A 26,960-nucleotide genomic window follows, 5' to 3' on the forward strand; every position below is an offset into this window, starting at 1 on the left:
CATAACTCTAGGGCCTGTTTGATTGTTTGAATATGATAAGATAGGATATAAAAACATGTTTAGATGATAAAAAAAATAGAAATAACTTTAATCCTACTCAATATTTAACACACACCAAATAACATTATTATCATGTCTTAGTGGTGGTAATATATATATATATATATATATATATATATATATATATATATATATATATATATATATATATATATAATGACAGTGACAACGACAATGAAAATAAGGTATTGGTGACAATGATGATGGTAGTGACAATAATGTGACAATGATGATAATAATAGGAACAATAATAGTGATAGTGACAATAATGTGACAACGATCATAATAGTTGGGACAATACTAGTGGTAGTATGTGATTGTGGCGATATTGTACATGATGGTGACAATGATAGATGTGGTTTTCATGACGTTGACGATAATGATGTTGGTGACAATGACAATCAATGATAGTGGTGTTGTCAATAGTGGGAGTAGTCAGGTAGAGGGTGGATGATAACAGTAGGAGCAGTGTGAGAAATATTTCTGATATCTATCATTTTTAGAAAACAAAAATATTTTCTTATCTTTTTTTTCTCTCCATCTACCCATTTTTTAGGATTAAAAATATGTGATTTACTTTCTTCATTGTTGTCATCAGTGCCTTTCTTTGCACATGTCTAAATAATGATTAACCAATTTTTTTGTCATTTGTTCCTTAATAGATGTTGTTGAACATATATAACCTCTTGGTGACAAGGTATCGGAGTTTAATTTTGATGAAGGCATATCCAAGAAAGCTAAGAAAAGAAAGAGCTTGACGAAGACAAAAAAAGCAAAAAACTTAAAGCATTTTCTATAAGACTTCTTAATCTTAACTAAGTCTAGCTCAAGGGGTTAAAATTAATAATTAATTTTAAATCAGAGATTCTAAAGGTAAATTAAATAAGTAAAAACTTGTTCTGAAGCTCAAAATAATTCAAAAGAAAAATATTTTTCTAAGTAAAATCTTGTAAAAACTAAATTTGGAGAAAGGAATCGATTCCATCGTGAAAGAATCAATTTCCCAATAAGGGAATCATGTATTGATTGGAGGTTTGTCATTAAGAATCGATTTTCTCATAGAGGAATCAATTCCCTAGCAGTCGATATAAAATTTTAATTATTTGGATTAAAAATATCTTATCATTACAAATAAATTAATTGTTGGGTTTCGAAATATAATGATCGAGCTTTATTTCCTAAACCCTTATACAAACCAAAGATTTTCTAAAAGAAACCAAGAGAAGAGAGTGGATTGATTTGGGTTACTTAATTTCTCTTGAGCCATTTTTGGTTATGATCATGATTGTGAGTCATCTTAGTACTTCATTATATCTTTACTTTGAGATTGATTTTTAGACTCTGACTTGTTTATCCTAGGAAGGGAGTTTATTTCCTAGGTTTTGAGGATCCGTCCTCTCAAATTTGCAGAGTGATTTGTGTAGTATATAGCTTGGGATCCCTATTGGGTGATCGACTGATCATAGTGATTCTTGACGCACTCTCTTTAAATTTATTCTTATATACCTTAATATTTATTGTTCTATATTCTTTTAATATTTAATTTAATCGACTTTTAATATTTCCACAAAATAATTTCTCAAATCGTGATAGATAAACATGTACAAAGAGAGCTTTATATTAAACATTATTCTTGAGTTTTATTGACCATTTGAATAACAAATGACACAATATATCTCATCATAATCATTCTTGTTACTTTTTCTTGTGTCGCCATATATCTATTTAATTTTTAACATACTCATTTTTTCTTTTCTCACTTTTTTCTTTGATTGTTCCTTTAAAACTCAAAATTTGCTATCAAAATATAATTTTTTTACGGTACTATCAAAGTATAATTGAATGTATGACAATATGATAAAACTTCACTTTGAACTTGGTAAGTTCTTTATAGTCCCAAATAATCCTTTATTCATTTTCTCCATTTTGACCACTTGTCTGTTCAAGGTGTGACATTTTCATTAATTTTTTCATTATTTTGTAATATATGCTTGAACTTATAAACCTTTCATATGACATCTTTTCCAATTTTTTCCTCCAAGTTATTTTTCTTTTATTTCTTGCTAAAATTATACATATATATATATATATATATGTATGTATGTATATGTCTTACTTAACTGGAAATGTTTTAGATTCCTATATTTGTTTCCAAAGTTCTTGTTTAGCGCCAAACTCTTCATTTGATTTCTCACCAATCAAATTTCTTTTTACCAACTCAATCAATACTTTTAAACCTTTGAGATATTAAAACATGAAATCAAACTTTTAAAAACCATTGTAATTAGCTTAATTTCGAGACTTCAACTAAAATCTTCATTTTATTTTCATAAAATTTTAAAGTTGCAATAGGAGTTAGAAACCGCACCCTCCTACCCGCCCTAAATATGACTCACTCACATCACATTAAAATAATACGAATTGTACATATTAAACACTATTAAAAAAATGAGTATGTATGTTTTTTTTATTTAAAAAAAGGTAATATTATTTTAACATTTCAAACCATTACATCTTGATTAATTACAATATGTAACGAGCAAAGCGGTTACGAGTATTAAGTATATATCTTTCTTTAAATATGAGATTAAAATGTAACGGCAATATAATTTTAGCACTCAAAAATCCAATTCATCTTGATTGATAAAAAAAATAATACATCTTTACAAAAAAAAAATCTTGATTTATTACAATATGTAACGAGCTTTCTGCGTAAAATTTCTCTTTATATATATATCACACCAATTATATGCTTTTAGAAAGAATATGTTAAAAGATTATAAATTTGATTTTCTTAAAATATATTAAAAATGTAATTTATTAAAATACTTCTTCTAAAAACACGTGGATATATATGATGACAAATCCCACGCATCTATCTGTAATTTATATACATTTGCAATTCACTTCTATGGAAACTTTTACTAATTAGTATCAATCTCTCATCATCTATAAGCCTCTCAAACACGTACATGTCATTAAAAGGAAAGTTTTTATTTTAAATTTCAAATAATGTAAGTTTGCTAGTGTTTGAAATCACGCTGTACCCCACAGGTATTTTAGTCTTTAAACAAAATAACAAATAATTAGCATGCAGTTCATCCTTTTGATCGTAATGGGTAGCTTTACTTGAAAGGAATAATACCCAGCTATCAGACAAGTCTCATAAATACTGGACGTCTTATTTGGGAATAATCACTCCAAGACATGTGAGTTGTGACCATGTATATGTCCAACTTTGGCACTCATTCACATTACGTACACACCAGCGAAAGGGTCAGAGCACAGAATAATCAAGAAGAAAATGAACCTACCTACATGTTTGATATATTTCTTGTCTATATTTTTGGTAATAAGCACTATAAGATAGTTTTTATTTATCAATAAGTATTTGATTAGCTTTTGTTAGTATTTTAGTTCTACAATAAAAATGAAACTATTTACAATTCCTTAAAATAGATGGTCAAAATAATTAATATTTTTTCTGTAACTATTATAAGATAAATATTACAATTGAAATAAGAAAATATAATTTTTACAATTTCCTAAATAATAAACCAAAACCCTAGCTAGGTGTATGCGTCCATATAGTTCTCTTTCAGGTAGTAAATAAACCCCTGCTCTGGGCATGTTGGTCTGGCTTGGCTCAGATTTTGGTGTATTCTTCGTCGTTAGCTAGGCATATGCGTGTGTGTATGTATATACATATACCTTAATTCTCTATTTTCTAGCTAGCATCCACTCTTTGGGTTAATTGTTTCTTCTTAGGTGTACGTATAAGGCAAAAAAACAAGAAGGGTCACTTTCCGTTTGTTCCTTCTTATCTCTTTCCCTCATTCGTGTGTGTGTGTGTGGAAGATTTTACTTGTGTGGAGCAAATTGAGTTAGGTTTGAAGAATGGATGTCAGCCCTTTTGCAATAAAGCCTAGTGCGACACGAATACGTAAAAAGATTTAAACTTCTATCCGACGACGATGAAGATATATATATATATATATATATATATATATATATATATATATATATATATATATATATATATATATATATATTAATTATTATTATGATAAGGCTAGCTAGATACATGCTCAGAATATTTTTGTCTAAATAAGGTTCTCACCATAACATTGAAGTATAGGTTCATGCATTTTCAGGTGTCTTTTTCGGATGATCTGGGTTGATAAATGCTCACATGACCGATGCGGAAAGTTTAAATGAGAACACATCTTTCCTTGGATTTGTTTAAAAATAGGCTAAATTATTTCTTATCCTATTAAAAAATAAAAAGCTTTATTTACGTTTTCTATAATATGATAATAATTAATTTGAAAAGTAAAATAGGTATTTCAATTCCAACCCGTGGTAAAAAAAGAAACAGGTTTAAAAAATGCATATTAATGACAAAAAAAAACTTAAGGAAATGTTTGATGCAAACAAACCAAAGGAACATATGCCAGTACCTGAAAAGGAGAAAGAAACCCACACTAACTTAGCATAAATTTATGCCCAAGACCTAATCTTAATAATTTCTAATCAACAAAGCATGAAAACAAAAAAAGCTGCTGATTACCATGATATTGTTAAAATACTCTGCACCAACTAATGGTGACCCAAAAATTGGTATTGTTAAGATCTGTTGGGAAACGTTAGCTCTATTTTCCCCTCCATAAACTAGAATCGCTAGCTCTATTTTTCTCTCTATAAACTAAAAATAGGTATTTAGTGGAAATAGAGAAAACAAGAATAGAAAATAGATGAATGACACCAAAAAATTTTAATGTGAAAAAATCATTCAAGGTGAAAGGTTAAACACGGGATCAAGCCAATAAATATTTTTATTATTGAAAGTATGATTACAATGACTCTCTCAACCTCACCAAATAAGGATGATTTATAATTTCTTGCAACTCTCACCAAGGGTGGTAAAAACTATAACTCTCTTTCTCACTATCACTTTTGCTTTCATTCTCTTTGGATGGGATGAGATGGGATAAGATGCTTTAACTCTTCACAAGCCTCCTTATTTATAGGAGAGGGATGTGACTTTCTTCAAGAGCGTATGGTGGATACCAATAAATGAGTTACACTTACAAAGCTCTGATTGTTGTCACTTCAATCTTCACTTTCCTAAGTGGAGTGTGTAAGTCTTAAGGTCAAAGAAACAAATCTCAAGTCTTTGGAAAGTACTCCACAACTTTCTATGCATGTCTTGGAATGTTTTCCTCAATTTTTTATGTATTTGAATTTGCATATTTACTTGAATGTGAACCAACCTTAATTATGGAGGAATTTCTAACAAGATCATCCAAATACTAAGATAATACCATGATCCACTGTTAATTTAGTTCAACATATTGTTTCCCTCAAAACATAACGGTGATTACATAAATCACAAACAATAAATGGTAAATAAGCCTAGCCAAAAAGCCAATCGATCGAAAATGAATTAGAGAAATGGAGATTTCAATAGGAGGATAGGTGTATTAATTAGAATGTCGCGGGTTCTGCTAAGGAGAGGGTGTATGGCTAACATTTTTAAATTCTCAAATATATGCATAGTAATCTTATGGCAAAAATAAAAATTCAGATGATTACGATCGGGGGAGATGCAAATTCAAAGTATTTCCATGCTTGTATGGTGAGGAAGAAAAGCCAAGATACCTTCATATTTCTAGAGTTTGATGGGGTCAAAGTGGAAGGGGTACTCGAGCTTAAGAGCATTTTACGAAGCAATTCCTAAGTTAGAATTAGCGTAGGCTGAGGTTAGGACCTATGCAGTTTGCTCAATTATCAAAAGATGTTGTAAGTTATTTTGGTGGCTCTTTTTTCTAAAAAAGAGATTAAGGTGACAGTGTGGAGTTATGAGAGTTCAAAGAGTCTAGGACCTTATGGAATAAATTTTTCCTTAAGGAATTTCGGGACACCATAGGATCCAAATTTGTGACTTTCTTGGATGAATTTCATCAAAATGGGAAGCATGTGAAATGATCAAATAGTTCTTTTATAGTTCTAATGCCAAATAAAGATTATTCACAAGAAGTTGGGGAGTTTTGACCAATATCACTTATTGGTTTTTTTTATAAGGTATTAGTTAAGTTATTAGCAATAGGTCGCGGCAGGTGGTTTTGCATGTCATAATTGAGTTTCAAACAACTTTTGTAAAAAGATGCCAAATCCTTGATGGTGTGTTTATTAAAAATGAGTTGGTGGTTGAAGCTAAACATGATTAAAAGGAGATGCTTCTTTTTAAAGTGGATTTTGAGAATGCATATGATTTAGTGTGTTGGAAGTTTTTAGACTAGATGATGATGAGGATGAGTTTTTTGTAACATTATGATTTTTATAATGCTTGATTAAGTGTTTTAATTATATTGTAAGAGTAATTAAATTTAATTTAAGTGTCTGTAATTATGGTTTGTTCTATTTATGCCTATGTTTACGTATATGTCATGTTGTATGTGTGTTTTGATTAGTTTTAAAGTGTTTGGACCTAAGTGAATGGGTCTTAAGTCATAAAAAAATGGTGGGTGAGTTTAGTGATGTGTTATATGCTTCCATTTTGGGTTATTGATGTTTCTGAGCATTTTTGGGTCATGGGTCATGAGTTATATGCTTGTGTTGTAGTTGTTGTGGAATATTGGAAAAAATCTCATCTTGGATCCAAAGTTCTCCCTTTTCTCCTCCTTCTTCATAAAGCTCTCTTTTTGGTTCTATAGAGGTAAAGGAAGCTTGACCTTTCATCTTAATCCTTTGATTGTATAAATGCTTGGATATGGATTGTGGAATGTTGGAAGCCTTGTTTTTTTTTATTATTATCAAAATTGATGTTTTGGAACAAAAAATCTCATTAGAATGAACTATTCTGACTAAACTTGAAAAGTTGTTAAGAACACATTGGGACTTCAGTGCAAGGAAAGTTAGGCTTAAGTTCCATCATGCTTAACATCCACTTTACCTGTGCTTAAGCTTCAAAGTCTGATGTTTTTTGCAGTTCACGCTTAAGCGTTAGGCCCTGTTGTAACTTGAAAAACATGGTTTCCCAATGAATCTCCATCAAATTCCTCCCTATTGTATGATCTCCAATGGAATGAATGGAGTTGACTTATCATTATTATCACATAATTAACTTTATTTTATGAAATAATGTAAGATGGATATGTTTTGCTTAAGTAACTATATGTACATGAGGATTTATCATTACTAATTGTTGAAGTGATATATGTATATGTCTTAATTGTTGTAGTTTCAAATACTCTTAATTTTATATTGAAATGATTCTTGTTGAATATATAATTGAATAGACTACAATGTTTTGAGAAAGTGAAATGAGATGTGGATGAGATGATGTTGTATGTAATGTGACCTTAAGGAAAAGTATGATATTTTGAGATCTTAATGAATTATTGATGAATGTCTTGAATTGTGTTGGTTTATTTCTTGTTGATGATATGCATATTGGTTGATAAGGTGAATGCGCTGATATTGATAAGATGATGATCTTGCCTTGTAACTATACCTATGAGTTGGAAGGGTTAATTATGGCTTTGTGAAGGTTTTTGTTGAAAAGAAAATGATATACTTAGGAGGGTGAGTTCCACGCCAAAACTCCACCTCACTAAAGTGACCGGGACATCTTGCCTAGTGGGATATCTTCCTTAGTACCACACCTATGTGTTGACTTTAAATGGTGTGTCAGAGTGTATAGCAAGGGAATTAGTGACCCCTTTTAGTGCACATAGGATGGATTGTTGTTGATGGTGAAACTCAGGTCTTTGAGATCTCAAACCTCAAGGTATCTAAGTGTAGTTGTTGGTTGTGAGTAGACACCTAAGTTGTGGATGCTTAGTGGGTCCTCAACCTAGTGTTGAAGGTTTTCGTGGTGACTATTGCTGAAGGGGCTACATAATAGATGGTTGGGAAAATTGCTAGAGAGGATAAGGTTAATGCACACCTTGCCACGAAAAGCCACTATCCACGTTCATCTATTTTTGATAAACCACAAATCCTTCATAGGGTTAATCTAGGTCTCCCCTAAATGGTTGAAGGAGTGACTATGTTAAGATGATGGATGGACTAGTGATGATGAAGATAATGTAAGATAATTGAACCTCAATGTGATGGTTGATGAATTGATGTTTATAATGAGATGTCCTGTTATGTAGATTCTAAGATTTATTCTATATAAATGATTCCCACATGTTTTGTTTTATATATGGTGGTAGTTGATTATATTTTAATTGTTAAGTTTTATTTTGGTTTAGTATGATTGTTTTTTATAAGCTTACTCTTGTGTTGTTGCACGTGTGGTTTGTGCCTGTGATAATTCATTATATGATGTAAGTGGGGAGCAGATGGCTAGGAGGTAGCCTTATGTCTTTCGGAGACTTCATGGATACACCTACTTGAACTTGAAGATGTGTTATTCACTTTTGTTTCCTCTTTAGCATTGTAGAGTTGTTTGTCTTTATATGTGTGTTTGAGGAGATTTGAGTTGCTTTGATGTTATATAAGTTCAAGTTATGCATGATAAGTGCCATCACACACATAGTTTATTAAGTTGTTTACATATCATGTGATGTCTTACTAGATACCATGTGTTTATCTTTTGGCATTGGATAACATGAAAGGTTTACAAGTATTTTCATAAATAAATTAATAGAAGAGTTTTAAATGAATTAAAATAAAATCTTCCACTTGAATTAGATTTTAGTTCCATGTAACAATGATGGGTTGTTACAGTTTCCATTAAAGTGAAGGCCTTAAATCCATGAATATTTATGTACAATGGTGGTGTTAGTTTTGGTGAATGACAAACCCAATGGATGAATGATCAGTCAGGGTAGAGGATTAAAGCAAAGGAATCCTTTTTTCCATTTCTTGTTCCTAATTATAGTCGAAGACTTGAGTGGGTTGTTGGAGAGGCTGAGAAATTGGGAGTGTTTTTTGGTTATATGTTAGAGAGTACAGGTCAAAGCTTAACCCTTCTACAATTTGTGGATGATACTCTTATAATTGGCGATAAAACACACCAAAATGTGTGTTCAACTAAGGCGCTTCTACAATTATTTGAGGTGTTGTCATGCTTGAGCGTGAACTTTCATAAAAGTAAGTTGTTTGGTGTCCATGTTCAAGAGCACAAGATAACACAAGCAACTTGTTTCCTTCATTTTAAGGTAGAAGTGATTCCTTTTGTGGTTGTTGGTGTACTTATTGGATCTTACTACAAGTTGTCTACTTGGTAGCCTTTGGTAGACAAGATTCAAAAAATGTTGTCAGGCTATAATAATAAACATATATATCCTTGGGAGAAAGAATTGTGATTTCTAAGTCTATCTTGTTTATGATTCCAAATTAGTTCTTTTTCTTTTCAAGGCACCTAAAGGTACTATTCTCTCCCTTGAATCTCTTTTTAAAAAAAATGCTTTGGGGGTGGGGGTGGGAGTGAGGGCGAGGAAAAAAATTCATTGGGTTGACAAGAAAAATGTGAGAGAGAGAGAGAGAGAGAGAGAGAGAGAGAGAGAGAGAGAGAAGGAGGAGAGGGTTGGGTTTAAAAATATAAGAGCTTTTAATTTGGTGTTGTTAGGTAAATGGTTATGGAGAAAGAAGTTTAACAAAACAAGTTTGTGGTATAAAATTTTGGTGCATGTGTCAGAGGATGAAATCCTAAAACTAAGAGGAAATAAAAGGTCAAAGAGGTGAAAGGGATATTTGTTCCTAAGAAGCATAAAGCATTTGTTTTAAGGAAACTGGTTTTTGATTCCATATTCAAGAGAGTAAAAGATGTGGGTGGCACTTCTTTTTGGCATGATTCTTTGGTGGAGGGTGGTATGTTGAAATATAGATTTAATAGGCTATTCTTGATGCAAAAAAAAAAAAAAAGACTAAGTGGGAGAAGTAGGGGGGTGAGAGGGAGGGACATGGTGTTGGAATTGAAGGTGGTGGATGACTATGTTTTAATAAGAGGAGGATATGATGCATGAGTTGGAATATTTTTTGAATACACCATTAAAAAAATATTAAGGTAGATGTGGATGATACTAGGGTTTGGAAGGCATTCAATAATGGGTCTTATACAATAAACTCAATATGCGAAATGTTGATGTTTTTGGCTATGGTACATGGGGATTCTTTCTTTAAATTTGTGTGGCATAGGTATATGTCATCAAAGGTGGGAGCTTTTGTGTGGAAGATAGCACAAATTAAATCATATCATTCTTTAATGAATTATCTACTAAAAGTATTATGTTGAACTCAGAAACCTTATGTAAGATTTGTAAAACTAAGAAGGAATTAATTGTTCATCTTTTTTTATATTCCTTTTTCAAGGTTTGGATGTATTATCTTCAATGGCGGAGTTTATCTTCATCTATCTCTTATGATTACAAGTCCTATTTATTGTTTTTCAATTTATGGGGTTGTTTCTATGTTCTTCAAAAAAAATAAAAAGGAAGTTGTGGCAAGTGGTTTGGTACTTGATTGTTTAGAAAATTTGGATATATAACTTGTAATGCCAATATTTTCAAGGTTACAAAACTTGATATGGAACAACTTATGAAAAATGTGAAGTTGAATCCATGGTTTTGGATTAAAACTTACAGTAAAAGGTTTAAGTATTATTTTTCATCATCTAGGTACTTAAATTCGACAAGATGCTTGTGTTGAATCCACATCTCTAGTTTTAATTATGACAAATCATTAACAAGAAAAATTGAAAGGATGATGGGTATAAGTGATGTCTAACATTCAGCTTAATTATTTCAGTGTTATATATCTTAAGAAGCATATATGCTTATTCATTTTGAAGTGCTCAGAATGAGGCTTGGAAAGGTTGTCTCAGAATAGCTGGCAAGAGTTGAGAACTCAGAAGACTTCTTATAGCCCATCTGTAGGATGAAGAATGCTTCACTTTGAGTACTTGGTTTTTGGAAAAGCACTGAACAACAAGGCCTTACACAGACGATTGATCAAACACTACATGAAGAACATGTAGAATCATAATGAAGCTACATTAAAGTCTACATTGGGATGATGAAGAAATTGACTCTAAAGAACTAAACATGATAATGGTTTAGAATGCATCTCAAGGCTAACATCAGATCTTCCATATGATGCCACACATACAGAGGGAACATTAGAAGACTAAAGTTGACATCATCTTTCTTTCGAGATTTTGTCACACACACTGAGGGTACATCAAAAAGGAAATGCTAACTACATTAGAAGATGCAAACCTATTGAAAATTGAATTTGTCCATTAGAAGAAATGATGAGAAGCATCATAATAGAAAACCTAAGATACTACACAGCCTGACCTTGGACAAAATACTAACACACCAACAATTGTACCTTTACTAAGTATTTATGAAGTAATTTACTTCAGAATGCTTTATGTAGTAAAGACATGTTAAGGGTTGATGAAGCTATACCATTTTAGAAAGACATATCACTTTGATCTTCATCAATAAAATCTATTACAAGTATGGACTCTTTCTATGCAAACATCATAATAGTTATTTTGATGATACTTCATAATGCACATTAGAAAGGTTCTTCAAAATGGGAACCTAAAAAATCATACCTCAGAATGGTTCTGCAAGGTATCATTTCATGACAATAGTCAAGTCTATCTACTTGCTCCAAAATTTTTCCAATTGAATGGACCCCACTTCAACGGTCTTCTTTGGAGCTTTAAGATATGTTTGAAGAAGCATCTTAAAGTAATCGAAGCATTCCAATGAGAGAAACTCAAGCTTGATCTCTGTGAGAAATCTGCAATTTCTGTTTCAACCATCTCTGTTGAAAGTAATCCACTTTTGTATCGAGCTAGTAATCTATAATTGATCTAAGACAGAATTGAGAGATTGTATTTTATTGATTAGAAACCCTCTGTGAGGTGAAAATCAATATTTGTGCAATCTAAATCACATAACCCCTTTATTGTTGTAAGTCTAACAGTGGCCGGTGATAAACATCAAATTTACCGAATTTTCATATGCATTTTGTGATGTTTATTTGGCATTCTAGATAAGTTTAGGACTTGTTTTGAATCAAATTAGCTTTAAATTCAGTTTTTACTATGTCTTAGGTAGAATTTTATATTTTAGTTATTTTTAATGAATTTTTTTATATTTGTTAAAAAAAAACAGGTCATTCTGACAAGCGCTCCAGAGGCCCATAATCAGAAAAATGTTCTTGAAGGAGAAATTATGAAAATTGAAGTTGAAAACAAGGAAAATCAAGAGCAAGGTATTTTTCAAGGATAAATTAGCTAAAGAAGAAGATAATTACTTGAATTAATCAGAGATATTATTCATGTGTAATTTCTTATGATGATCTCCTTAATTAAACCCAGTTACAATTCTATAAATAGGAAGTTAGGCATTCATTGTAATAGTGTAGTAGTCCCGAGCAATTCTTAGAATTATATTTTAGATTTTCACCTACTAGACACCTCCATTATTCCATTAGACACTCTACGCTTCATTGTATTATTTTTATGAGTGCAATTCCTTCCACCTATGAGAGGAAATAATAAACCTTGTTTCACTTTAATTTTATCAATTCAATGCTTCATCTTAAGTTCTTGATTTGTTTTCACACTGAACGATTTTATTTGATTGACCATCTTATAGATGAATTCAAGAATTGACTTGTGCTTTGGCAAGCCTTGTTGAAACCCGAACATGAATCAAGTACTTAATTGAGATTATCTATAGGGATAGAATAATCTTGGTTAAACCTCGCCAATTCTCGACCATTAATGTTGATTCTTGTGTCCATATGTCTAAGGGATTGGGTATTGGGAAAGTAGTTTAGAATCTGCAGCCATGTTGGAGCTGGGGTAGAATATATCAGTGAATTGGGGATGAACAAGAGAGATGAGTAGAGAATTGTGAAGTTCAATGGATCGAGCAAATTCCAAGTCCAAACTTAGGCATTCATTCATCAAGATCGACGTCACCATCAAAGTCTAATATTTATATCTTTACTCAACTATTTTATTGTCATTTAATTTTTATTGTAATTTATTTTATGTTATTTATTTCATGAAAATCACAAAAAAATAAAATAAAAAACCTAGTTCTTAGTTAAATAATTACATGAAATCCCTCATTTATTCCTTTGGGAGACGACCTGGATAATAGTTCAATTACTACATTATGATTGGGTTACACTTGGCGTAGAAGTTGAATTTAACAGGAAATAAAATCCTAACAACAAGTGAGGTTGAAATCTAGTGGTGTTGTTGGTCTAGTTGAGGCTAGGTTGAAAGTCCAATGGGAGTACTTGTAGGTTGTTGAAATACAGTGTAATGGCTAGTTGTGTTAGTGAAATCTCATCTTGAAGAGAAAGGACTGGACTTAGCCTATGCTTGGATGAACCAATATAAAAATCACTGTGCACCACTCTCTTCCCCCTCTCTACTTTGGTTTTGCTGCAAATCTATTTACTATTTTTATTGATCTTTAAGATAAGAAAACATTTCACAAATATACTTGAAACCAAACTCTTTTATCAAGGTTTTTCCAAAAAAACAAATCCTTTTTGAAATAGAGCTTTAAAATGTGAAAGAACCTTTTATCCAAAACTGCTTGCATTTTCTTTCTGAGATTAGAACAATTCTTCTTTCTGAATCGTTCCATTCTGAGCATCACATAAGAAACCATTTACTTTCAAAATGAACTTGAAAGGTTACAAAACCCTAATTCAACCCCCTTCTTGTGGTTTTTTTTTTCACTTCAATTGGCATCAGAGCTTAGCTCTCGGGATTAAGCACACTTGACAATGTGAGAGGAAGATCTTGGAAGAAGTGATGGATGGACAAGCTACACAACAGTGTATATACCTAAAGGTGCTTCAACAAACAGGCTTCCTAACTTTGATGGAAAAGACTTCTACTACTGGAAAAGTAGAATGAAGCGATTCCTATAATCTCAAGATGTGGATATGTAGGACATTATATAGATTGGCCTTACAAACCAAGAAAAAGAAATCAAGCTAGAGTTGAAATAGGCAAACCTAAGGAAGAATGGACTACAAATGAGAAAGTAAGACTTCTCTTGAGCTCTAGAGAAAAGTTCTTTCTATCATATGCCTCGAGTAGACTTGAATATGACAGAATAGAAGAGTGTGAGACTGCATAGGAAATCTAAAACACACTTAGAACAACACATGAGGGCATAAATTAGGTAAAGAAGTCAAAGGTAAATATTTTAACTTTCAAGTTTGAAATATTTAAAATGTAGGAACATGAAACCATAGAAGAAATGTTCACAAGATTCACTACCATAGTAAATGTGTTGAATGCTCTAGGAGAGAAGTACACAACACATTTGAGAATAAAAAAGATTCTCAAGAGTCTGCCCAAAATCTAGAAACCAAAAATCATTGCCATAACAAAAGCCAAGAATCTGAAAATTTTGGCTATGGGTGAACTTATGCGTTCTCGGAAAGTTCATGAACAAGAGCTGATGAACAAGCTATAACTACCTAAAGGAACAACTATAGCTCTCAAGGCCTCTCAGAAAACCAAGGCAAAACACCAGTCCAAAGCACTAAACCCAGTAGAAGTGTCTGATGTTAAGAAAAATGATGATGAGTTTTTTTGAAGAAGATGAAGAAGAATTAGCCTTTCTGGTTGGAAGAGTTCAGAGGTTACTCAAAAAGAGAAAATGGCCAAGAAGGAACTTCTTTAGAAGAGACTTTCAGCAATGAGAAAGCTCCAAGAAAGTCATATGTTATAAATGCAACAAATCTGGCCACAACAAAACTGGGGATCCTTTTCTTAAGAAAGACTCCAAGACAGGAGATCCAAAAGAAGGTAATAATGGCTACATGGGATGACACAAACTCATCATCTTCTGAGAAAAATGAGGAACATGCAGCCAACCTGTGTCTTATGGTAGACTTTAACAAGGAAGAGGTATTTGCTCCATAACAAGAAGAAAAAGTTGTGGTTCTTGAACAGTGGATGCTCCAGAGATATGATTAGAGACAAAATCAAATTTTCAACCTTGAAAAGAGAAAATTTATAGGGTATATTGCTTTTGGAGACAATAGAAAGGCCCTTATGAAAGGGGTTAGTATAATTGGTAAACCAAACTCTACTCAAATTGAAAATGTTCATTATATAAAAGGGTTGAAACATAACCTTATAAGCATTAGTCAGCTTTGTGACAATGGTTATGAAGTTAAGTTTGAACCTAATCCTTGTCTTGTTAAAGAAGCATCAACTGGAAAAATCATATTCTTAAATGTGAGAGAGAGGAACCTTTATAGAATCTATCTAGAGTCCCTACCAAGTCAATCTTGTCTAGCAGTCTTTAAAAGTGATAAGTGGATTGGGCATAAAAGAGTTGGTCACCTCAACTTGAAAACTCTGTCTAAACATAACCTTGTGAGAGACCAACCAAATATCAAATATGAAAAAGATAGAATATGTGAGGCTTGTGTCAAGGGTAAACAAACCAAATCCAGTTTCCATTCCAAAAATGCAATAACCTCTTAGAGAATCCTAGAATTATTGCACATATAATTGTTTGGTCCAACTAAAACACTTAGCTTGGGTGGAAATATATATTGATTTGTGAGTTGATTACTTCTTTAGATTCATATGGGTTTTATTCCTTTCTAATAAGGACGAGTCTTTTTAAGCATTTAGAAAGTTCTATAAGAAAGTTCAAAATGAAAAGGATTTGAAAATTATTTTTTGTAAGGAGTGATCATGGGAAACAATTTGAAAATGTTTTCTTTAAAAACTTCTTTGATGAAAATGGTATCTCCCACAAATTTTTCTTGTCCAAGAACACCTCAACAAAATAATGTTGTGGAAAGGAAAAATAGATCCTTACAAGAGATGATTAGAACACTCATCAGTGAATTTGGAACACAAAACTATTTTGGGGCAAAAGCTGTTAGCACAACCTTCTACATTTTGAATAGAGTTTTTATCAGAAAGGTTCTAAATATGGCTCCATATGAATTATGGAAAGAAGGAAAACCAAGTGTTTCATACTTCCATAATTTTTCTTGTGCTTTCTATATTTCAAACAATAAAGAAAACCTTGGGAAGTTTGATGAAAAATCAAACAAAGCAACTTTTACTGGTTACTCTTTATCTTCTAAGTTGTGGAAGAAAGAATGCATGTTGTTTTTTTATGAACATGATAAAACACTTGAGAAGAGAAATATTGAAATTTTAGAAGAAGAACTGGAAAGAATAAAGGCCAACCAACATACTTACAACATTGCACCTATCTTAGGAAGTCCCAAGAAAATTGTAGAAGAACCTTCTGAGACACCTCAAAAAGCTAACATGCCTAAAAGCTGAAGATTTGTCTCTTTGTTGGACAAGTGGCCTCAATAACTTAAGAGAAGGGGTGAATTAAGTTTCAAAATTTTCCCACTAACAAATTTTAACCCTCTTTTAAATGATATATGATAGACTCATATTGCAAAAGAAGAAGCAATCAATTTAATACTGTTCTTTTAACTGCGCATGACAAAGTAAACTGCAATAAAATAATTGAGATAATGGAAGATAGAAATACACACTCAATTTATACAGGTTTGGCCACTTCCGGTGCCTACGTCCAGTCCTCAAGCAACTCACTTGAGATTTTCCACTATCTTTGTAAACTCTTTACAACTTTTGAACACACCTTGGGACCCTCTTCCTTGTGTTCAAGATTTTCACAAGTCAAGAGACAAATAGTCTCTTAATCACAACAATGTTTTTAGAATGTACAGAAGAATTTCTCTCTTTTAGAGATGATAATACAAGTTGAAGATCTTAGAAGAATACTCAATTGATTTGCAAGTGTTTGGTCAATAGTTGTTTTGAGAGCATTTGACAATTAAGTTCTCTTTTAAAATCTTTCTCTTACTTTTCGAAGTTAGACACACACATATATAGGCCCATTGTGCCTTTTCAAAATGGTTTGAAGAGATGTGTTTTTTCAAAAAGCTTTTATGAAATTTTCTCACTGGTAATCAATTACAGGATTATGGTAATCGATTACATAGATCAAAATTCAAACAGTTTTGTGCCGTTAGTAAAAAATACCTTCACAAACTCTCTGGTAATCGATTACACACTCTGGTTAACTAAAGATGTTTTTGAACTGATTTAGCCTTTGATAAAAGAGTGTTTGATACTAAAGATGTTGAGGCCAAACTAAAGCAATCAAATTGAGATTCTTTAAACAAACTTACTAAGTTCTTATCTTATATTTACTTGATCTTGTTCGCTTGACCTTGAATTAATCTTGAAGCAATCTCTGTTTGCTTAACCTTGAATGTTTCTTGAAACAATCTTATTTGATTATACTTTGGCATCATCAAAAACTTGTATTTTACACTCTTGACATCCTCCAAATCTGTTCATTGGAGAAACAATATTTGGAGTCACGACTAGAGCCTCTTTGAACAAACAAAAGGGAATGAAACACTAGAGCCTCTTCTCTCAACCATTGAGCCAAACAACATAGATGAAACACGAATTGAAGATTCTTGGGTGACTGCTATGGAAGAGGAATTGAGCCAATTCACCAAGAACAAGGTCTGAAATCTTGTTCCTCCTCATAAGAATCAGTCAATGATTAGAACCAAATGGGTTTGCAAGAACAAACTCATTGAGAATGCAAAAGTAGTAAGAAACAAAACAAGGATAGTGGCTCGAGGGTGTAATCAACAGGAAGTGATTAATTATGAAGAGACCATTGCACCAGTAGCAAGACTAAAGGCCATCAGAATTCTTCTGGCCTATGCTATACACAAAGACATCTAGCTATACCAGATGTCAAGAGTGCCTTTCTGAATGGATTCATAAATGAAGAAGTATATGTGAAGCAACCACCTGGTTTTGAAGACAAGGAGAAACCTAAGCATGTTACTAGCTTGTCAAAGCTATGTATTGATTGAAACAAGCTCCAAGAGTTGGGTATGAAAGATTGAGTTCATTCTTAGTTCATAATGGTTTCTCTAGAAAAATAACGGATACTACAATATTCAGAAAGGCTCAGAAAAAGAGATTTGTTGATTGTACATATCTATGTAGATGACATTATCCTTGGTGCAACCTCAGAAAGGATTTGCAAGGAGTATGATAGGGGAGCTAAATTTCTTTTTGGGACTTCAAATCATTTAGAAAGATGATGGAATATTCATCCATCAAGAGAAATACACCAAGAACCTTCTGAAGAGGTTAGAATGGATGAAGCCAAACCAATGACTATCCCTATGCATCCATCTATTGTCATTGACCAAGATAAGAAAGGTAATGACACCTCTAAAAAGGACTACATATGCATGATTGGTTCCCTTTTGTACTTAATTGCAAGTAGACCATATATTGTATTTGTTATTTGTCTTTGTGTAAGATTCCAATCTTGTCCAAAGGTATTACTATTACTATAGTTAAAATAATTTTGAGATATTTAGTTGGGACAACTAATCATGACCTTTGGTTTGAGAAAGGGTCTGGGTCTGGGTTTGAGAAAGGGTCTTTGTGCCAATTCCTTGGAAAATAACTAGTATCATGGTCTTCAAAGAAACAAAGTACAATTGCCCTATCAACCTCAAAAGCTGAGTATGTCTCAACAACTACTAGTTGTTTTCAAATCATTTGGATCAAGCAACAAATGTTGGATTATTCACTGGAATATACAAAGATCTACACTTAGAGTGCCATAAATCTATTGAAGAATCTAATCCAACATTCAAGATCCATACACATAGACATCAAACACCATTTTATCAAAGATAATGCTTAAAAAGAGAATGTTGATCTAAAATTCATTGAGACCAAGCTTCAATTTGCTTACATCCTCATAAAACCTCTTACTATGGACATGTTTATTTTTAGGGTTAATTAAGTTATTAGTCCTCAAACTATGGGGATTTTGAATTTTTGGTCCTTAAACTATTTTTTGTTTTAAAAAATTTGGTCCCTAAAGAATTTGCCATTATTAAAGATAGTCTTTGCCGTTAATAATCTTTGTTAAGTGTTGAGCTATCTACTTATGTGGCCACGAATATCACCATAAATTGTAGATGATGAGGATGCATTGCTGCTCCGCATTGCAGATCTCCTTATGGGTGCTTGTTGTATGTTCATGGGTGCTTGGAGCGTTAGGATTAAACAATGACTCTTCTTTTTTCCTTTTGTATTTTAATAACATAATATTCAAATTATTTACCTAAATATAATAAAACATAAGTGGCATGTATATGACATACACGTGACATTTAATCTGCCTTATTTCATGACACTTCATCACTTAACAGAAGACATTAACGACAAAAATTATTTTTAATAATAACAAATTCTTTAGAGACCAAATTTTTATAAAAAAATAGTTTCAGGACAAAAAATTCAAAACCCCAATGTTTGAAGACTAAAAAATTAATTAACCCTTATTTTTATTAAGTCTTTAAATTTTAAATAATTTCAAAAGCATTTATGGTAAATTTGATGTGTTGCATGTTCGTTTAACCATTTTTGGTGTTGCCGATTTTTGTACAAAAGCATTTATGGTAAAACTATCCGTTGAAGAGCACAATGACTCTTTTCTAAAATTCCATTTTTACCATTTAAATTTCATGCTTTTTTTTGTTTTATCTTTTCTCTCTCCTTTGTTCCTCTATATAAGGAAGAAGCTAGTAAAAAATGTTTTCAGTCATTCTCTCTCGTTCTTACTCTCTCATCCACCTTTCTACTCTATTTTCTACTTTCTTGTGTTTTCTCCCTAAAACCCTCACAAATAGTCAAAACCAAAACTATGGGACTAAATAACCTTTCTTACTGCTCAACCTCAGAAAGCAAAACTTCTCACTCACCCCTCCTAAAAACGAAGATAAGAGAAAAGGCAAGGCGATAGAGGCGTCTTCTGGGTCTGATTCAGAAGCTACCATAACCATCACACGCCCTCGTGCCAAGGGCATTGTGATTGGGTCACCAACAAAGAGAAGCTTTGTGAAGGAAGAAAATTAGGAAAGAAGAAAAGAAGGTTAGAATATGAGTCTGCTGCTCTTTTTAGTGATAAGAGACCGAAGGAAAAGTTTGACAAGAGTTGGGCCAACAAGAAGGTTGTCTAAGGCAAATACATTGATCTTCTAGAGATTAAATAGTATGGATGGAATATTCTCTTCTTTGTGAAGAAGCAAAAGTGGACAAGGTTCTTTGGAGTGTACGAACCTGTTTACCCAAGGTTGGTGAGATCCTTCTTTGCAACTGTTATGGTGGATAGCAACAACTTCATATTGAAGGCCACCTTGAAAAAACAGAGTTTCTGATCTCATAACAACTTTTTGCTAAGCTTTTAGGAGTTCCTGCTAATAGTTCTAGGTTTTATGATGACTATTTTGACATCATGGGCCTTAGAAAGACAAAGATCATGAAGAAATTCTTTGAAGACAAGGATGATGAGTTCAAGTCCACTACTCTAACATCTTTGGGAAGGATTGTCCACTAGATCAACATGCACTCAATGTTGCCAAGGGCTTACACATTTCAATAAGTAAATGATGACCTTTTGGTCATTTACTATCTATGAAGGGAGATTCCTCCAAGTCTACCCCATCTGATCATTAACCACATGATCAAGGCAACAAAGCCTATCAAGTCCACTTCCAGTGTGCCTTATGGGATGTTGATGACTGTCATTTTCAAGCATTTTGGAGTGCCTTTGGAAGGTGAACCTAAGGACGATAACGTTCTATCTTCGGGGGAAAAGAATTTCGTATCTCTAAAGCTGAACCCCCAACCTGGTATAGAGAAAGCTTTCACCTATTATGAAGAAAAAGAACAAGAGATCTTCACCCCTTCTCATTGGTCTCATTAGAAGTAGGAAGAGGTTGAAGACTAGGGCTGGGAGAAGCCCTTAAGAGATCCTCACCCCTTCTCACTAGTCTCATCAGAAGTGGGAAGAGGTTAAAGACTAGAGTTGGGAGAAGCCTTTAGTCCAAGTCTGAGAAGGTGAAGGAGACCTCCAAAAAGGAAGAGGAAAATGAGGAAGTTTACTTTCTTGTTGGAGCATTTGTTTTAGAGAAGGAGATCTCTAAGCAAACTGAGAAGACTAATACAAAAAAGAAAAGGTAAGCCCTAAGGAGGCCTAGAACTCTGAGGAGAAGAAGTATTTTGAAGACCATTCTAAGGAAGCTCATAATGAGGAAGAAAATGAAGTATCCCCTTAGCATAAAGTGGAAGAGTTAGAGGAAGACCCTTTTGATGAGCCATTAGATTATGACATTTTTCATGAGACCTCGGAACAATATTATGAGGAAGAGAAGAAGGATGAGGAAGACCATTATAAGCCTTAGAATGAGGTGTTATCAACTGATGAAGGTGGTCATCCTGCTCAGAAAGAAGAAGCTGAAGGTCAAACTGCAGAAGCTTAGAAAGCTAGAGCTTAAAAAAGAATACATTCATCCTTTTAATGATATGGAAGTTGTTGAAGCTTAAAACCCTATTGGTTCTAAAGAAGAGGATCTTAATGTGGAGATCATTGCTAATGTGCCAACCAAGCTAAGGATTGTTGGTTCCATCTTGGAGAAGGAAAACACTAAGAAGGAAAAAGACGGGCAAGAAAAGTCTTATGAGAAGGCAGAAAAGGCTGAAGTTGATGCTACAACTGCTTAGAATGCACCAGAAGTTGAAGCTGGTGAGAGGACCTTTATTGGGTTTGTGAAGGATTCATTGTTCAACACTAGAAACCTAGGGAATCTCTTCAACTCTCCCATCTTTGACACTTCTGTGAAGATTGCTTGTTCTTGGTCCCTTATGAAGTGATCAAAATATCACACGAAGCAGAGTTGAATTGTGACTTTGCCAACTTTTCATGAAACTTTAACTTTTTTAAACTTTTACTCAAGATTACCATGATGTTCATAAAATTTTGACGCAAAGGTTCCAACACTTAGAAATTTCAACTTTATAAGTGGTTAGTCACAACACTTATTATTAAATGTTTGATATGATATGAGAACCTAAAGTCAATGTGCATTTTCTCATTATCAGAATATCATTACATAAATAATGTACCTCTTAGTTGTTATGAAAACATAGATTATGTAATGATGATTCAGCACTCAGAAAGTAGTTGTGTTGACTGTAGCATTCAGAATGTTGTACTCAGAAAGACATTGTTCATAATGTTGTGTTTAGAACATTGTTATTCAGAATGTTATTTCTAGCTTTTCATGCACAAAACCATTTTCATGTTTTATGAAAGCTTTATACTTTGATGCATAAGTTTGAACTAGTCTAAGACAAATCTTGTTATTATGAATGTATGAATACATGATTTTGATGATGCCAAAGAATAATCAAACAAGGTTGCATTCAAGATTACTTCAACAAACATTCAAAGGATAAGCATTGCTTCAAGATTAATACAAGGTTACTTCAACAAACAAGCAATGCTTCAAGATTAATTCAAGATCAAACTTTGCCTCAAAACAAAGTGTTTCGAAGACATCCAAGGTTGTGGTAATCGATTACCAGGCAGTGTAATCGATTACCAGAAGACAATTTTGAAAAAATAGCTTTTAGAAGGGTTTTGAAATTTTAATTTAAAAGTTGTAATCGATTACCATTGATGTTTGTAATCGATTACCAGCAACAGAACTCTTGAAATTCAATTTGAAAAGTCATGACCCTTCAAAATATAACTATGTAATCGATTACCAGAAACCTGTAATCGATTATTAGTGAAAAATTTCAGAAAAAGCTTTTTGAAAAGACACATTTCTTCAAACCATTTTGAAAAGGCATGAAGGACCTATATATATGTGTGTCTGACTTCAAAAAGCAAGAGAGAGATATTCCAAGAGAACTTCATTGTTAAATGCTCTCTCAACAAGTCTTGGGCAAACACTTGCAAATCTATTGAAAGTTCATCCAGGAACTTCAAATTGTATTATCCACTCTAAAGGAGAGAAATCTTTCTGTTCTTCTCAGAAAGTCAATTGTAATCAAGAGACTAGTTGTCTCTTGAATTGTGAGTTTCCTGAACACAAGGGAAAGATATTTCTTGGGTGTTTAGAAGTTGTAAAAAGAATTTTTACAAAGATAGTGGAAAATCTCAAGTGGGTTGCTTGAGGACTGGACGTGGGCACGGGAAGTGGCTGAACCAGTATAAATCGAGTTTGTATCTCTATTCCCTTATCTCATTTATTTTATTGCAATCAATTTTGTCTTGCATGTTTAAAGAACATTATTAAATTGATTGTTGTTTCTTCTTCTGCATTCTGAGCCTATCATTTAGAAGAGGATTAAAATTTTGTTAGTGGAAAAATTTTGAAACTTAATTCATCATCCCTCTTAAGTTATTGAGACCACTTGTCTAACAGTTATCACAAACATGATTTAGTTCAAATATGTCATTTTACAAAACAGTTAAGCTTGTTATGAAAACCTTCTTATCTATGCATTAAATATCTGTCATTCTAATACTCTAAACATTCTAATGCAGATGCAGTATATATGACAACAAATAGCATAATGTAAAGAAGAAGGGAAAAAAGGATTTAACATAGGTATTTTTATACTAGTTCATCCCAACCTTAGGCTACATCTAGTCGTCACCTAAACTGATGAGATTTTCATTAACATGACCAACAACATGTTGTATTTTTACAACTGCCAACCACTTGTTGGACTTCATAACATCTCCCCCACCACAATCACACACATGGTCTTGGCTTGGAGATAAGTCGTCTCAACCACAACATCATGGGAAAGAAAATCTAAGTATTTTTCACCTGTTTAGGTGGGCTTAACCCACATAATGATTCTCCTTACTCTTAAGAAGCAAAATCCACTCAACCATGACACCCACTTGTTCATGGGAGAGACAATATAAGTATTTCTTTCACTTCTCCTAGATATCCAAGTATTATTTCACTTTAGCCTCTTCACGCTGCAATCTTAAAGACTCTCTCTAAGCTACCCACATTCCATGAGTTCTTCTTATCATATCTTTCACAACCAAACTTAACCCACATGGTTAATTTGGCATACATATAGATTACAAACTAGGAAAAGGTGTTTAAGGGGTTTTTACAGCTTTACAACACTCATTGGAGTGAATCTTCTTTGAAGCTATAAACTGCATGCACTCCTACTGCAACAATTATGCGCTCAGAACGCATCTGGAGTGAGGATAGGAGATGAATCTGGTTCTTGCACAATGTAGGTTGTCTCCCACCTTACCTCATGTTTTGTAACTGTCATTTGTCCTTTTATAGGCCCTACATGTAAAACTAGTCGTTATCTAGCTATTATGACAGTTGGGTGACTTGTTTTTTTTAAGCAGAATGACTCCTTTTAACTTTAGACTAAATTGTAATTTTGGTTTTCCTATATTTCAAATCCGCAATTTCGTTCTCCTTTATTCTAAATCAAGACATTTAGTCCCTATATTTTTCAAAATATGTAACTTTGATTCTTTCATCTGTTGACCATCTAAAGTCAAACGTTGACTTTGATGTGATGTATCGGTGTTGATGTAACGTATATGTCGGCTACTGACATGATGCTTATTTAGCAAAAAGATATATAAAATGAAAAATAAGGAGTCTTAGTAGGAGTTAAACTCGACCTTTTATTCAAATAAAATAATAAACCACTAAGACAATTGCTTTACTTAGAAAAAAATATATTTAATATATAAATCTTTTTAAATTTATTTTATATCATTTTATATGTTTTATTTTGAACAGTTTACATATTTTTATTTTTATTTTACCAATTTGTAAATAAATTTTAGAAATTCAAGTATATAAGTAATTTACATAAATTATTTTGTAAATTGATTTTAATATACATATTATTTTTACTCTGATTATATAAATTAATACAATTTCATCAACTAATATGTAAATTATACAAAATATGTAAATTTATTTTAATATGTAAATTATTTTTAGGAAACTTACATGTTAATATTTTCATTTTAACGATAAAAAAATATTCAATAAATAATTTTTTGATACCAATTAGATAAATCAAGAAAGCTAAATAAATAAATAATATGTAAATTATTTAAATAATTTATTTTATGCAATTTATAAAAAAATAAATTTATTTTTATATATAAAAGAATAAAATTTTTTAATTAAATTATAATAAGTAATAAATTTTTAATTTAGTTTTATAAATTATTTAAATATGATTTTAAATTTAAGTAATATGTATAAATTTTAAAAAATAATTTTTTAAAATAAAATTTATATCATTTTATGTATTTTTTAAAATTATAATAAAATAAAACAAATTTTTATATATAATAATTTATATTAAAATAAAATTTTATAATAAAAATAAATACATGTGAATATATATATACATATATTTAAATATTAAAAGTTTTAATTTAATTTATAAATTTTTATAATTAAAAAAATTAATAGTTGTTGACTAATGATACATGTAAAATGTAAAATAATGCTTATAAAATTAAGTAAATAAAGTAAGTGACGTAATGATTTATTATTTTGTCTTTAAATAAAAAGTTGTGAATTCAACTCCTTCTAAGATCATTTTTATTTTTCATTTTATTTAACTCATTGCCTATAGGTGTCACGTCAACAGCCTAGATAAACACCACATCAGCACTAATGTAATACCTTGAATTTTAAACTAAAAATATTGCTTGAAAATACTTAAGCTTAATTTATTTTAGAATTACGTGTTACATTTTTTTTTCTTTTTTTTAATGTTACTTATTATTAGTAAAACATCTTTTTTTTTTTTTTACAAATTGTGGTAGTCAGAAACACTAAACAGTTGCATCGAATTAAAAATAAATGCAGATATAGAGTAATTCAGTTTCTATACATAAATAAAATGAGACTTGTAGTGTCAAAGAGAAATATACGGATACAACCCATAATAGTGTGATAGTAAGCAAAATACATTTTACATCCATGCTACAACAAGATATGTGTCAGTGGATAAAATATGTCTCAAAATACATCTAAATCAATAAAGAAAACTAGGACCAAAGCAAACCACTTATCATACCAAAAGTACTGAACTAACTAAGATGTGTCCTCAAAAGAATCATCACTCTCATCCTTAGACGTAGGCTTCAACTGCCTCAAAAGTTCTTGGTACTCCTCGATCTCCTCAGACGACATGTCCAAATGGTATCCTTGGTCATCTGTAACCTCCCTAGGGTGCACTTACTCCATGCTGTATTGGCAAATGTTGCCCCACCCATCATACTCTACTAAAGTAAACATGAATTTCAAATCATGGCATGGCTCTTCCAGCCCAAAAAACAAGTGAGTATCTTCATAATATCAAAGCTCTACACGAGATGTGAATCCCTATGGGATATACCAAGTTAGCGCGCGGTCTATGGTAATGGGAACTACATCCGATCTATCTGCTGGGACTAAGTGGACTCAAGTATGGTAGATGTAATGCGTGATCCATGTTACAATGTAGGGCCATACCCGCTCTCTCTGTGAGCTATGACAAGTTTGTAGATGCCTCAGTGTACTCATCATCGTCAGTACCTGAAAGTTGTTGTTTGTAGGGGTGAGTCTCCCACTCCTTAAATGCCACAAACAAACAAAAATCAAACAAAGACAACATGCAACCTACTTAACCACTATGTGTGGTTTCTCTAAGCAAACAACACTCTCCAGATCTTAAGCATGTTACTAACACACTTATCACCTATTAGGGCCCAACCTCTGCTACCAATCCTCCCAGGTCTTGATGGTCTTACAAAATCATGTGGATGTCATTCGGGAGTGATTGCCATATACAGATACATTGTACACTGATCCCCAAGCTTCCAACTCAAAAAAGCACAATCTCAGAACCTGTTAGGAGGAGCAAAGTGAGGCCTGCGAGTTACCCGTTCCAAATAAGTGCACCAAATACC

This window comes from Glycine max, chromosome 2, assembly GCF_000004515.6.
Source record: "Glycine max cultivar Williams 82 chromosome 2, Glycine_max_v4.0, whole genome shotgun sequence".
NCBI classification, from domain to species: domain Eukaryota; kingdom Viridiplantae; phylum Streptophyta; class Magnoliopsida; order Fabales; family Fabaceae; genus Glycine; species Glycine max.